The sequence below is a fragment of the Cetorhinus maximus genome, chromosome 3 (genome assembly GCF_964194155.1).
Source record: "Cetorhinus maximus chromosome 3, sCetMax3.hap1.1, whole genome shotgun sequence".
Lineage (NCBI taxonomy): Eukaryota > Metazoa > Chordata > Chondrichthyes > Lamniformes > Cetorhinidae > Cetorhinus > Cetorhinus maximus.
This window is the reverse complement of record NC_135881.1, coordinates 43,013,905-43,028,953: the sequence shown is the minus strand read 5'-3', so window position 1 is coordinate 43,028,953 and position 15,049 is coordinate 43,013,905. Positions and strand designations below refer to the sequence as shown.

The window sequence follows — 15,049 nt, the reverse complement described above, 5'->3', positions numbered from 1 at the left end:
TATCAGAGATTACCATTTTAGAGCCTGGTTTATATTGGGCATCAAGGTCATAGGCCTGAATCTTCACGAGTAGATGCTGGAGCCGTGGGGTGCACTGTGAGGGGTTTCTGGCAGATCATTTCCAGTGCCTTATGGTCTGTTTGGACCATGAAGTGTTTTACAAATAGATATGTGTGGAAACATTGGATGCCAAATACTAATGCAAGAGTTTCGCGGAGAGTATTAGGTAATTGGCCTGTGCAGGGATGAGAGCCTTTGAGGCAAAAGCTACAGGCTTGTCGTCCTGTGGTAAGCATGCGCCAAGATCCTTCTGTGGAACATCAACCTCAAGCCCAGTGGGTTTGGAGGGGGTGTAGTATTGCAAGACACATGGGGCAGGATCTTCCGGTCGGCGAGCAGGGGCGGGGCTCCTGACGTTACCCCCACGTCATTTCCATTTTCAGGTTGGCAGGGGTGCAGCTGAGTAAGGTCCACGCCCACCAACCTGTCAATGGCCTATTGAGGCCATTGAAAAACTAATTAAGGTCGTTAATGGACCTGCCTGTCCAACCTTAAGGTTGGCGGGCAGGCCGGGAGCCCTGGCAGGCTTCGGAAAAAACATGAAACCTCATCCATGGGCAGGATGAGGTTTCATGAGGGTATTTAAATTTTTATCCAATCTTTCAATAAAAGTTATGGACACGTCCCAACTCATGTGACAGTGTCACATGGACATGTCAGGGAAATTTTTTTATCATTCCTATTAAAAGTTTTAATTCTGAACTGATCTCCCTGAGGCAGCACTTAGCGCGAAAGAGCGCACTCCCAGCTGAGGGAATCCCTCCCCCGCCCACACAGGGAGCTCATAGCGCTTCCGAGCGGATGTCACGCTGTTGGCCCACCCATGTAAAATAGCAGCGCACCCCTGACCGGGGGCACCAATCGGAGGTGCGCCCGCCCACACCCACTCCCGCACTTCGCCCCCCCCCCCCCCCCGACGGGCAGAAAACTTTTCCCATGAGCTCAAAGACAGGGCATCCTTCAAACTCTGAAAAAGGTGCTGGTGGTCTTCTTGCCATACGTATGACATGAACTTCTTGAGGAGGTCCCTGAGTGGGGAATTTTTGGCTGCAACGGCGGCGATGTACGGAGATAGAAAGTTGAAAAACCGAAGACGCTTTGCAGATCGTCTTTGTGTTGTAGGGTGGGCATCTTTTATACATCTTCTATTTTTATTGGATCCGGCTGAATGCTTTGAGAGGAGTAGATGGAGCTGAAAAAATTGACCTGGCTCACATAGATTTGGCATTTGGCACTATTTACAACAAGGCCATGCTTTCTGGCTGCCTCCATGAGCATGTGTAGGTTGTTGCCATGTTCTGCTTTAGTCTTACCAGGGATTTCTATGAAGTCAGCGATGCGCAGGCACCCAGGCACGCCTTCCATGATGTGGTCCATGTGCTGTTGAAACACATATTGGCTCACCGAGAGTCCAAACGACAAGTGCACAAAGCAATACCATCCAAAAGGGCTACAAAAAGCGGTGAGCTCGTGATGCTGGTGCCTGATGGACGGACCAGTATCTATTCTTCATGTCCAACTTTGAGAAGTACCTTGCTCCTGCAAACTTGGGGCTCAGTTCCTCTAGCACGGGGATTTTGTGAGGACATCGCTTTAATGCCAAATTTAGCCATCTTGGATCCTGGCATAAATGCAACGAACCATCCTTCTTTAATACACACGTGTTGAAATTACACCAGTCTGTATGGTGCTCGACTTTTTGAATTATTTTATTGTGTACCACTGTGTCCAACTTTGCTCTCAACTTTTCTTGGATATGGATGCAGCACTTCCTCAGTGGGTCGCTGGTAGGCTGAGCAGCGTCCTTTAGGTGCAGCACTGCCTTACCTCCGAAATCTCCGATAGTGCCGATGCGATCTGGGTACATGGCTGTAAGGTCCCTAATGGAGTCAATTCTTCCTTTGATACTTTGTTGTGCCATAATAGTGGTCTCTGCCACTTCATGGATAATATGTCACTGCACACTGGCAGACCAATGATTGCCGGGCCACAAGTTGCCACAACATAAAAAATCTCCGGTGTCCATCTGGATTTTCTATATTGGCATTGTATTATGATGGTGCCAATGCATGGGATGTCAGACCTGGTGTAGGCGGTAACCCTGTCAGCTGTTGACTGGACTGTGCTGTGCCTTTGTCCTGTGTATGTAGTGTTGAGAATGTACAATGGTTAGATGTTGGCACTTGGGCTGGTATTGATTAGTGCATGTTTGGTGTGCTATTTGTGGATATTTAATGTTTGCAGTGGCAAATCCTTCAGCTTTTCTGACTCCATCCATGTGGTGAATGAGGTTGACAATGTGTATAGTTTAGCTTGGATCTTTACACTGTGGTGTATTGGAGTGTCTTTCACTTCATTGACATGTTTACGTTTTGCGGGAGGAGCCTTGGAACTGTCGTTTATGTCAGATTCCTGTGGAATCCTTTTTTGTTGTGAATTTTGTCCCCTGGGTTTGACTAGTTTGTTGCATTTGCAATGCATTTTTGCCTAATGTCCTTTGGTGAAGCATAGTTTGCACATGTTGAAAAATGCTGGATACTTTCTGGGTGAAGTGTGTAACACCACACTGCATGCAGATTTTGTCTTTGATGTTTTGGCAATGGTAGATTTGTTATCGAGGGCTTGAAGGTGCTGTTCACCAGCCACTAATGCCTCAGAGTTTTAGTCCAGTAGTGCATCTATTGTGTAACCTTTGGCTTTGTCTAGTTGCGCTTTCCTAAAAGACTTCATGGGCGTTGCAGCAATGGCAAGATTCACTAATCTCTTCGCAAGGTCTTCAGCCTGGGCTTGCTTGGGGAAGGGGGAGAAGTGGCCTCAGGCAAGGGATGAAGCTGCATCGTGAGGGCTGTACTGAGGAAGTGGGGTATCCCAAGGTGTGTGTGTGGGTCAGAAGTTGATCAGTGCAAGTGGCCATGTATGTATAGGAGCAAAGATGTCTCACTGCAGCTGTACAGGGCCTTGGTGAGACCAAACCTGGAATATTGTGTGCAGTTTTGGTCTCCTTACCTAAGAAAGGATATACTTGCCACAGAAGGAGTGCAGCGAAGGTTCACCAGACTGATTCCTGGGATGGCAGAATTATTGTATGAGGAGAGATTGGGCCAATAAGGCCTGTATTCACTGGATTTTAGAAGAATGAGAGAGGATCTCATTGAAACGTATAAAATTCTGTCAGGGCTGGGCTGACTGGATGCAGGGATGTTGTTTCCTCTGGCTGGGGGTCTAGAACAAGGGGTCACAATCTCAGGAGACAGGGTAGGCCAATTAGGACTGAGATGAGAGGAAACTTCTTCACTCAGAGGGTAGTGAACCTGTGGAATTCTCAACCACAGAAGATTGTGGAGGTCAAGTCACTGAATATATTTAAGAAGGAAATAGATTTCTGGGCTCTAAAGGTGTCAAGGGGTATGGGGAGAGAGCGGGAATATGGCGTTGAGATAGAGGATCAACCATGATCGTATTTAACAGTGGAGCAGGCTCGAAGGGCCGAATGACCTACTCCTGCTCCTATTTTTCTATGTTTCTATGTTTCTTCCAGAAAGTTTCCTGATGTGTCTCAGGTTGTTTAGCTGTGATGGATAAAAGGGTTTTAAATGTAACTCTCTGTGAAAGCAATTCCACTATTAAGCAATTTTAAGTAATAAGATCGACTTTAGTAGCTCAGGCATTTTCTGATGCTATTTGGAAGAAAGGTTCTCTGTAAATGAATAATGTTGATTTCAATAGTATTTTACATAACAGTAAACCATTTCCAATAATAATACGTGGCTCCTCAGTTTCTATCCCCTGCTCCAGACATAGGCTGGTATTTTCCCAGCCCCGTGGAGCAGTTTTGGAGGCAGAGGATTGTGGCGGGTGTGTGTGTATGGACATTGGGAACACAGCGTGCTGGGCCTGCTCCCCGATGTTGCCTTCTCTGTGGGTTTTTCCCTAAGGTGGGCTCCCAACAGCAAAGGCTACCTGCCCAGCAGTGGTGGGTAGCTAATTAAGGCACTTAATAGGGCAATGGCCTAATATTCTGGCAATGTTTTGAAATTTTACCAACAGCACACGGGCCCTCAACCGTGTCCAGAGCCCAGCAATGCTTCAGAGATGGCTTCACAGTGGGTGGTCGGGGAGCAATCATAGGCTGATGAACATGGCAATACCAAGGATCCCAAAGTTTGAAAGCACTACAAGTGTGGTCAGACGCAGTGATGTGAAAGTGCAGCCCCTCCACACTGATGGCCCCAGTGGTTCAGGGCCTTCTGTTTGAACATGCCATCCACACCTTTGTGTGAGCACCTCCATTTTGAAGCACATGCTGGGTCTCCCTCTGCCTGAGCAGCGCTCACCTCTCCCAGTGGGGCTACTGGCCGGCCCTCCCATTGGCCCTCCTGTGCTGTGCCTAGTTGGATGGCAAACGTGGAGGTGGCTTGTTAATTGGCCACCTCCCATAATACCGTGCAGGTGGGTGGAATGCTGACATGGGTGGGGTCTGGACCCAGAAATGGTCCTGATACCTGGGAATTTTATAAGTCTGAAAGATTCCAGCCTGAGGTTTACTGTCCACGTTTAATTGCTACCAAAAAATGTTTGATGTGTGTCAAACCCAAGATACAACAGAGCTATGTCTAAAATGTGTGTGTGTTTGTATAATATGGATGGTGTATAAGCAGATCGCCTGTGGAACTGCGAATGGTATGTTAGCCAATTGCTGTTTTATAAGAGAAGGAACATGTAACTCTAGGACAGTTTTGGGTGGTTGGAGCCCGCCATATTTTAACTCCCATTTGAACCTCACTGGCCAACTTCCCTAATATTCTGGGCAGGAAAGCAGCTGAGAGTTGCATGACTCAAAGATTACCCGCCATCAGCATGGAAGTGGCGGGATCAGCTATTGGACCATCATTGGGGATGTCCCCGTGATCGGGAGCACAAGGACAACGTCATGGCAAATGAGGATGAAACATTCCTGTGAGGCTCAGAGGAGCTAACTGGCTCTAATTAGTGTGTAATTTCAATACATGTTACATTTCCTGTTGTTTGTTCAAATTAAGCAGGCAAAATAATGTTACAATATTTAATAGGTACTTTAAACTCACACATTGTCCAGAATATTTTTTTAAATGCTAGAAGTGCATCAAGTATCAAAGAACCCTGCAGCCCTATAACGGACAGCAGCTGAAACCAGACGGACCACCCGACATCAACCTAGGCACCGGAAACGACAACAGCAATCTCAACCCTGTCAACCTTGCAAAGTCTTCCTTACTAACATCTAGGGACTAGCGCCAAAATTGGGAGAGCTGTCTCACAGACTAGTCAAGAAACAGCCTGACATAGTCATCCTCACGGAATCATACCTTACAGATCATGTCCAGGCACCACCATCACCATCCCTGGGTATGTCCTGTCCCGACAGCAGAGGTGGCGGCACAGTGGTATACAGTCGTGGGGGAGTTGCCCTGGGAGTCCTCAACATTGACTCTGGACCCCATGAAGTCTCATGGCATCAGCTCAAACATGGGCAAGGAAACCTCCTACTGATTACCACGTACCGCCCTCCGTCAGCTGATGAATCAGTGCTCCTCCATGTCGAACACCATTTGGAGGATGCACTGAGGGTGGCAAGGAGGCAGCATGTACTCTGGGTGGGGGGCTTAAATGTCCATCACCACGAGTGGCCCGGAAGCACCACTACTGACCGAGCTGTCCTAAAGGACATAGCTGCTAGACTGGGTCTGTGGCAAGTGGTGAGGGAACCAACAAAAGGGAAAAACGTACTTGACCTCATCCTCACCAACCTACCTGCTGCAGATACATCTGTCCATGACAGTATCGGTAGGATTGTGGAGACAAAGTCCCGGCTTCGCATTGAGGATACCCTCCATCGTATGGTGTGGCAGCACCACAGTGCTATATGGGATAGATGTCGAACAGATCTAGCAACTCAAGACTAGGCATCCATGAGGCACTGTGGGCCATCAGCAGCAGCAGAATTGTACTCGAACACAATCTGTAACCTCATGGCCTGGCATATCCCCCACTCTACCATTACCATCAAGCCAGGGGATCAACCCTGGTTCAATGACGAGTGCAGGAGGGCATGCCAGGAGCAGCACCAGGCATACCTAAAAATGTGGTGCCAACCTGGTGAAGCTATAACACAGAACTACTTCTGTGCCAAACAGCATAAGCAGCAAGTGATAGACAGGGCTAAGCGATCCTACAACCAACGATCAGATCTAAGCTCTGCAGCCCTGCCACATCCAGTCGTGAATGGTGGTGAACAATTAAACAACTCACTGGAGGAGGAGGCTCCACAAATATCCACATCCTCAATGATGGAGTAGCCCAGCACATCAGTGCAAAAGAATAAGCTGAAGCATTTGCTACAATCTTCAGCCAGAAGTGCCGAGTGGCTGATCCATCTCGGCCTCCTCTGGAGGTCCCCAGCATCACCACAGATGCCAGTCTTCAGCAATTTGATTCAGCATCGCAGATGCCAGTGTTCAGCCAATTTGATTCACTCCACATGACATCAAAAAATGGCTGAAGGCGTGGATACTGCAAAGGCTATGGGCCCTGACAATATTCCGGCAATAGTACTGGTGCTCCAGAACTTGCCGTGGCCCTAACCAAGCTGTTCAAGTACAGCTACAACACTGGCATCTACCCGGCTATGTGGAAAATTGCCCAGGTATGTCCTGTACACAAAAAGCAGGACAAATCCAACCGGCCAATTACCACCCCATCAGTCTACTCTCTATCATCAGTAAAGTAATGGAAGGGGTCATCAAGTGGCACTTTCTTAGCAATAACCTGCTCGCTGATGCCCAGTTTGGGTTCCGCCGGGGCAACCCAGCCTCTGACTTCATTACAGCCTTGGTTCAAACATGGACAAAAGAGCTGAACTCCAGAGGTAAGGTGAGAATGACTGCCCTTGATATCAAGGCAGCATTTGACTAAGTGTGGCATCAAGGAGCCCTAGCAAAATTGGCATCAATGGGAATCAGGGGGAAAACTCTCTGCTGGTTGGAGTCATACCTAGCACTAAGTTGTGGTTATTGGAGGTCAGTCATCTCAGCTCCAGGACATCACTGCAGGAGTTCCTCAGAGTCATGTCCTCAGCCCAACCATCTTTTGCTGCTTCATCAATGACCATCCTTCCATCATAAGGTCAGATGTGGGATATTCACTGCTGATTGCAGAATGTTCAGCATCATTCATGACTCCTCAGATACTGAAGCAGTCCATGTCCAAATGCAGCAAGACCTGGACAATATGCAGGCTTGGGCTGACAAGTAGCAAGTAACATTCACACCACACGAGTATCAGGCAATGACCATCTCCAACAAGAGAGAGTCCAACCATCACCCCTTGATATTCAATGGCATTACCCAATGCACCCAGTACCAATGAATTCCCCACTATCAACATCCTGGGGGTTATACCATTGACCAGAAACTGAACTGGACTAGCCATATAAACACTGTGGCTACAAGAGCAGGTCAGTGGCTAGGAATAGTGTGACGAGTAACTTGCCTCCTTGACTCCCCATAGCCTGTCTACCATCTGCAAGACACAAGTCAGGAGTGTGATGGAATACTCCCCACTTGCCTGGATGAGTGCAACTCCCACAACACTCAAGAAGCTTGACACCATCCTGGACAAAGCAGCCCGCTTGATTGGCACCACATCCACGAACATTTGCTCCCTCCGCCATCGACGCACAGTAGTAGCAGTGTGTACCATCTACAAGATGCACTGCAGCAATTCACCAAGACTCCTTCGCCAGCACCTTCCAAACCCACGACCACTACCATCTAGAAGATCAAGGGAAGCAGATAGATGGGAAAACCACCATCTAGAAGTTCCTCTCCAAGTCACTCACCATCCTCACTTGGAAATATATCGCTGTTCCTTCACTGTCGCTGGGTCAAAATCCTAGAACTCCCTTCCTAACAGCGCTGTGGGTGTACCCACACCACATGGACTGCAGCAGTTCAAAAAGGCAGCTCACTGCCATCTTCTCAAGGGCAATTAGGGATGGGCAATAAATGCTGGCCTAGCTAGCGAAGCTCAGACCTGGTGAATGAATTGTAAAAAATCTCCTTTTTTCTCCAAGAAGCAGCATGGAATTCTGCAGATGGGACTTCATGCATTTAAAATGGGGGGAGAAAAAATCCTAGTCTGTATTTTTCAGCCCAGTGAGCCTCCTAATAATTGGCCTAATTAATGTTTTGGTCAATCTGTCCTGATGTATTACAGCTGAACTAAGTGGAAAATGTGATCTTACGGTGATTATGCCAAGTTACATCACTGCTAGCACTGGTAATATATATACACAGACATGTGTGATTCAACAATACCACACAAGAAACAATTCTCGCAGCAAAAACAAAATAATGATTCTGTGCAGTTCAGACTTTAGCATCTTCCAACAACTCAATGGCAACAATCTTCATCTACATACTGGTAACGTTATTATAGAAAAATCCCATTGTGGTTCATGGAGGAGAAGAATGGCACCAAGTATTAATGGAAAAGTTAAGAGAGTTAATGAAAGGTTGGTCAAATATATGTGTTTTATCAAGGCCAGTAGAATTTGGGGTTTTGTAAATAGGGGCAAGAGCAAAGAGTTAATTGATTAAGCCACAATTTTGGATACTCCATTATAGACAAGGTATCAAAACCACAGAAAGCACATTATATAGATTCACCAAGATAACTCTCAGCGTGATAAGGAGAGATAGCGAAAATACCACAGTAGGATCGAGAGCAAGTTAAGCGATTTAATAGCGGTTTTTAAATCATGAAGTGTTTTGATAGGGTGAATAGGGAAATCTTATTTTCCCTGACTAGGAGGTTATCAATATAAAATTATTGCTCGGAGAGTGAAGAAAGAGGTTAGGAGAATTTGTTTTACACAGAGGGTTGTTAGTGTATGGCTAACTTTGCCACAGGGAGTGGTTATGAAAAACACCAATGTTTCTTTTAAGACAATGATATAAATATTTGAAGCAGAGAAAAACATAAAACTATCAGGATAGAATGAAACAGTGGGATTAATTTTGGATTGTTCCAGCAAACAGTCTGTCCTAACGCAATGAGCTGTATAGACTCCTCACTAGCCCTCCAGTTTTGTGCTGTAAACGTCTATGGTTCAATCGGATTTTCAAGGTGAGGAGAGATGTAAAATAGTGGAACGATTTTCAGGGAAGGGGGAGAAAGTGAAGACCTAGAGAGTACAACCAGAAGTTGTATAAAGACCTGTCCTACATGCCACATACAATTTTAGGCTGTGTTCAGGCCAGAATGAAAATGGGAGTCAGTGAGTTAGAAAGCAGTGCTTTCACCTCTGGTATCTGGGATGGAATGCAGCCTAGCTGGATGGTGTAAAATAGGACCGAAAGTCACCTCTCTGGAGTTGTATGACAGTCAGTACAATCGCGAAATACTGCGACATGTTTATCCTGGCTCAGTAGCTCTATGCAGGGGAACTTCTTTAAATCTTTGAGGCTCATGTTATTGTGGAGGTTAGAACTTGATGTTAGAGGCTTTGTTGCTACTCTGATGGCTAAGTAAGTTTATCCGGTAAATAGCTGAGTCATTTGGACAAGGGGAGGCCACACATTCAAGCTCTTGCCTGTGCCGAGTCTGCTGGTGGCAGCTGCAGTGTGACTAAAGGTTCCACAGTTGGCCCTGGCTCCTTGAGTTATGAAGGGGAAAGAATGTACCAGTGCTCTCATTCCCCCATTGTTGAAGAACCGGCTGATACTCACTTGTTAACGGTCCCAGACAAACAGTCACTTCTTGAATGTATCAGAAGTGACTGGCGTCCCGAGCAAACAGTCGACACTTAAGACAAGCCGAGGGCAAGAAACAACAAGAGGGAAAAAACCCCCCTCCAGTTGTGTTATTGCCAGCAAGGCTCAAAAAGTGCAGATAAAGTACTTTTAGCCAACTGCATATACACTGCAGCCCCATGACTCTCTCCATTTGCTTGGAATGACGTTAGTACCGAGCAGTGCTGGGGCAGCTCTTGCTGATATAATTGGGAAATCAAAAAGTTCACTTCATTCTTTCTTCATCCATCGTGGTTTGTAAACATAGTAAAACACTCAGTGTTTTCTCAATGTCTGGTAGGGCGCAAGTCATTTTATCCAGTAACCCAGCTGCCAACCTCATTTCCAAACACTTGTAGCGCTGGCTTTGTTTTATAATATTTTCTTCTGCTAATTCCTTCTGTTTCTAAGCGAATGTCAGTCACATGCCGGACTTACACAGGGGCTGACTCGATTAACAGTCCCTGCATCAGTTTCTTTACAGCAGCTGCTCCTTGACTGGAATTTGAATGCAAGTGAAATAATAAGAGTCTCGGGGCTCAGCTGTTCCATGCATCCTCCTAAATCGCATTACATTTCACAGTCTACACTGAATGTTATATAGCGCTCAGGTCATCTATATCATCTATAATTAGGCAAAAGTGGGGAGGGGCCGTCTGCAATGTGATATTTGTAAGAGAAGGATAAATTTAGAGTAGAGTGTATAAATTGAATTCCTCTGTACTTCCCACACACCAAGCGAACAGCAGCTACAGAGCCAGCGACAGTTAAAGTGCTGCTAATAGGATAGGACTTGGCATCAGAGCATTTCTACAGGTATGCTGGGCTGGGGCAACACATGGATTCACACCTCAGCGTCGCGCACTAATCTAATTGGCGATTTCAGCAGAGCAAACAAGCTAGACAAATGAGGTTAAAAAGTATCAGGCTGGGGGAGAACAGATGCACTGAATCTCAGCATATACTGCTTTCTCATAAACTTTAGATTGTCTTTAATCATTCACTTGATGCTCCATTTAAACATTGGGGTACAGTGGCTGTGCACAGGGCGCAGTCATGCTAAGGGGTGCTGATACACTTTGGCAATGTCCTTCCAATTTTTATCATATTATTGTAAGACATTCTTAAGGCCAAAAACAAATTAATGCAGTGTTGATTTAAAACCATTTTTAAGAAGGTCAAAAGAATCTTGGAGTCAAATGATGAATTACATTGGAGTCAAATATTTTGCTCTGGGCAGATAACAGTGAACAAAATGGGGTATCATGTATAACCACAGGAACGCTGGAAATACTTCAGCAGGTCTTGCAGCATCAGTGGAGAGAGAAAGAGGTAATGAGATCAGAACCATATGAAGGTCCTGAGCCCCTACTTGCCAGCATTGAGACCAGCACAGGAATGCCCCCGGAGGCAACTTTCTAAGTGAACTAATTAATTGATTCATTAGTACTTGTTTGACTGGCGCAGGCTCAATGGGCCGAAGGGCCTTTTTCTGGTCTGTAGACCTCTATGACTTTATGACTGTAATTAATTAGTTGTCACTGGGTCAAAATCCTGGAACACCCTCCATAACGGCACTGTGGGTGTACCTACACCGCATGGACTGCAGCGGTTCAAGAAGGCAGCTCACCACCACCTTCTCAAGGGCAATTACGGATGGGAAATCAAAATGCTGACCTAGTCAGTGATGCCCACGTCCTGTGAAAGAATAAATAAAAATTAAGAACGACTGGTGAGATGTATATGCTGTCAGCCCAAGCAGAAGGCCGGCAGTTGTGAATATTCACAGGATCTTGCAGAAATGTGGGTGCTGCTGAGGCAGGCCAAGGGTCACAAGGGTGCCTTAAAATGAAGAAGTAAGTATAAAGTTAAAAATTAAAGAAGCCAAGCAGACAAGCTGCATCCATTGGCCCATTGGGGCCACAGGGGTGGCATTCCCTGCCTGCGGTATCCTCTTTGGGACAGGGAGAATCTGGCTCTGATGACCGCCCAGACACAAGAACACATTCAGTCCCTTTATTCAAGTTATTAATATAGATTGTAAATACTTGGGACCCCAGCACTGATCCCTTAGGCACTTCGCTAATGCTTGCCAACCTGAAAATGATCCATTTCCTTACTCTCTGCTTCCTGTTAACTAACAAACCTCTATCCAGTCGATACATTACCCCCTGAACCATGAGCTCTTATTTGTAGTAATCTTTGTTGTGGCACCTTATCGACTGCCTTTTGGAAATCCAAGTACACCCCAGCTACAGGTTTCCTTTTATTCACCTTGCTTGTTATGTCCTCAAGGAACTCTAATAAATTTGTTAAACATGACTTCCCTTTCATTAAACATTAAACCTTGTTGACTCCGCTTAATTGCCTTATGATTTTCCAACTGTCCTTCTACGTCCTTCATAATGGATTCTGACATTTTCCGTATGACAGATCTTAGGCCAACGGGCCGATAGTTTCCTGCTTTCTGACTCCCTCCTTTCATGAATAGAGGTGTTGTATTAGTGATTTTACAATCCGCTGGGACTTTTCCAGAATCTAGGGAATTTTGGAAGATCACAACCAATACATCCGCTATCTCTGTAGACACTTCTGTTAGGACCTTAGGACGAAGGTCATCAGGTCCAGGGGACTTGACAACTTTTAGTTCTAATAGTTTTCCCAGTACCTTTTCCCTAGTGAATGTGTTTGTTTTAAGTTCTTCCCTCCCTTTTACCTCTTTAATTTTCAAATATTTTGGGTATTTTTTTGGTATCTTCTTGTTCTTTTTCGGCAGTCTCCCAATGCAGCAGGGATCACTCTGATGCCAGGAAAATACCAGTAGGCCTGGCAAACACCTATAACAGGGGCTGTAATTATTTAAATTGCCCGCTTACCTCCATTAGGTAGGCAGCGATCCACATCCTTTCCCGCTGCTGGGCAATTTTCCAGGAAAATCCTGCCAACATTTTAGGTCCATGACCTTTTATCAGAATGTTCTGACCTGAAACATTAGGCTGAATTTTATGTAGGTGGCAGAAATCCCACCCCCGGAGCCAAAGGTGTTGTTTTTTATTGGTTTACGGGGTGTGGGCGTCGCTGGCTAGGCCAGCATTTATTGCCCATCCCTAATTGCCCTTGAGAAGGTGGTGGTGAGCTGCCCTTCTTGAACTGCTGCAGTCCATGTGGTGTAGGTACACCCACAGTGCTGTTAGGAAGGGAGTTCCAGGATTTTGACCCAGTAACAGTGATCCTCAGGGTTAAGTTTGCCATTCTCGTTTCTGGTACCTAGTTCGATGTCGAGTGGTCCGTTCGGTTTCATTCCTCTTTATTGACTTTTTAGTAGTTTGATACAACTGAGTGGCTTGCTAGGCCATTTCAGAGGGCATTTAAGAGTCAAGAGCACTGGTGAGCATGGTAAATTTCCTTCCCTAAAAGACATTAATAAACATGATGTGTTTTTACGACAATCGATTCATGGGCATAATTAGACTTTTAATACCAGATTTTCATTGAATTCAAATTCCACCATCTGCCATGGTGGGATTTGAACCTGGTTCCCCAGAGCATTACCTGGGTCTACTGGATTGCCAGACAATACCACTGCACCACTGCCTCCCGCCTCACTGCCTTCAGCCAGCAGCAGGACCAGGATCACAATTTGCCTGCAGCCGACAGTTAAGATGCTGCTGTCGGGGGTGCCATTGCCACCATGGGGGACCCCTCCCTGGGCCAAAGAGTGCCAAAAAAGGAGGCACCCCCAACACCGTAGCACACTGGGAGTCCGCCAGGATTTATCTGGTGGTCTACCACTCGACTGCCCGCCAAGGTGGAGGGCAACCCCCCCACCTCAGCACCCCTGCACCCCCGCCCCACCCCGGTCACTGGTAAAATGCCAGTGGAGGAGAGAAGAGGCCCTTAATTGATCATTCACTTATGTGGCTCAATTGAAATCCAGGTGGGTGGATCATCTGCCACCTTTCTCATCGCTAACAAAATGGCATGGCGGCAGGAAGACCCCTGCCTGTACCACTTTGCCAGCCTTCCCACCACCGAGCCCATCCCCAAAAGCCTGGTAAACTTCAGCCCATTAACTCTGACTCTCTATACACAGATGCTGCCTGCATTTTCTGTTTTTATTTCAGATATCCAGCGGCCACAGTATTTTGTTATATCACTAGGCACATGAGACTCTAGACTAAACCTGAAGTGATTGAACTTTTAAGTGATATCTTCGGGCTATGATGTTTGACCTTCAGCAACCATGACCATTTTCCTCTATGGCATGAGGATCAGTCAGTGCATGTTTTTCCACATACCTAGATATCAGAGCCAGTGACGATGTTTCCAAAGTCTGTGAGAACCTGACAGCTCATTTGAAAATAATCTACAATACTGACACTGGAGAATCTCCGATAAGAAGGGTGGAAAATACCCAAAACCTTAACACCTTAATTCCCCCTTCCCTCCCCAGCCTCCTCTGCCCCATTCCACCAGAGACCCTTGTTGCATGGTAACTGGTGTTCACTATCCATGTTAAAATGCCAAGAATAGCTGCTTGGCAAGTTGCTGGAGGATAGGGATCACACCAGAGTCTATATCCACCAACCTTGTCTGAGTTTGTTTCTTCGGGAGGGGAAAGAAGAAAACCTGAAGTAGAAAATTACTTCACAAATATATAGTTACACAACAAACCACATGTGAATTTTTTTTTTTACAGATTTGGATAAGGATTATACAACACAAGAATGTAGAAAGGACAAATCGAATTGTTGTACCAATATTGAAACTCTGCCTAACCGCACTCCATGGATTACAGTGTGCCGCCACAAGACCAGTCAGGTGAGCCATAGCTTCCCAATAGAGTGGGGGTGGGGCCGGGGGCTGATCACATAGATTTGGTATTAATGGCACAGGAGTGACTATATATACAGGGCATTTGCCACACTGCACTCATTCTTTCAGGTTCCAAGGGAAGTGAGCTGAGCTACTCTGATGCTGTCTGAACACTGGGAGGCCAGGGGATAAGCGAAGAAAAAAATCCCCTGTTTACTTTATACACAACAAAATCATAAGCTTGTTCCTTTTAAGTGCATGTAGAATGTGATTACACTTAGTGCATAGATTAAATCCTCCCTGGCCCCTCAACTAACTTCCGATTGAATCCTTCTAATTCATCT

At 46.0% G+C, this 15,049-nt stretch overlaps 1 protein-coding gene across 4 annotated transcripts in view; it reads left to right on the top strand.

The window, feature by feature from the left end:
- jcada (junctional cadherin 5 associated a) overlaps window positions 1-15,049 on the top strand; it is a 258,299-nt gene that overhangs the window by 102,451 nt on the left and 140,799 nt on the right. For all 4 annotated transcript variants that reach the window (XM_078537786.1, XM_078537793.1, XM_078537800.1 and 1 more), the window contains one exon: window positions 14,590-14,711. The gene's annotated coding sequence lies outside the window, so the exon portion shown is untranslated. The remainder of the gene's footprint in view (window positions 1-14,589; window positions 14,712-15,049) is intronic.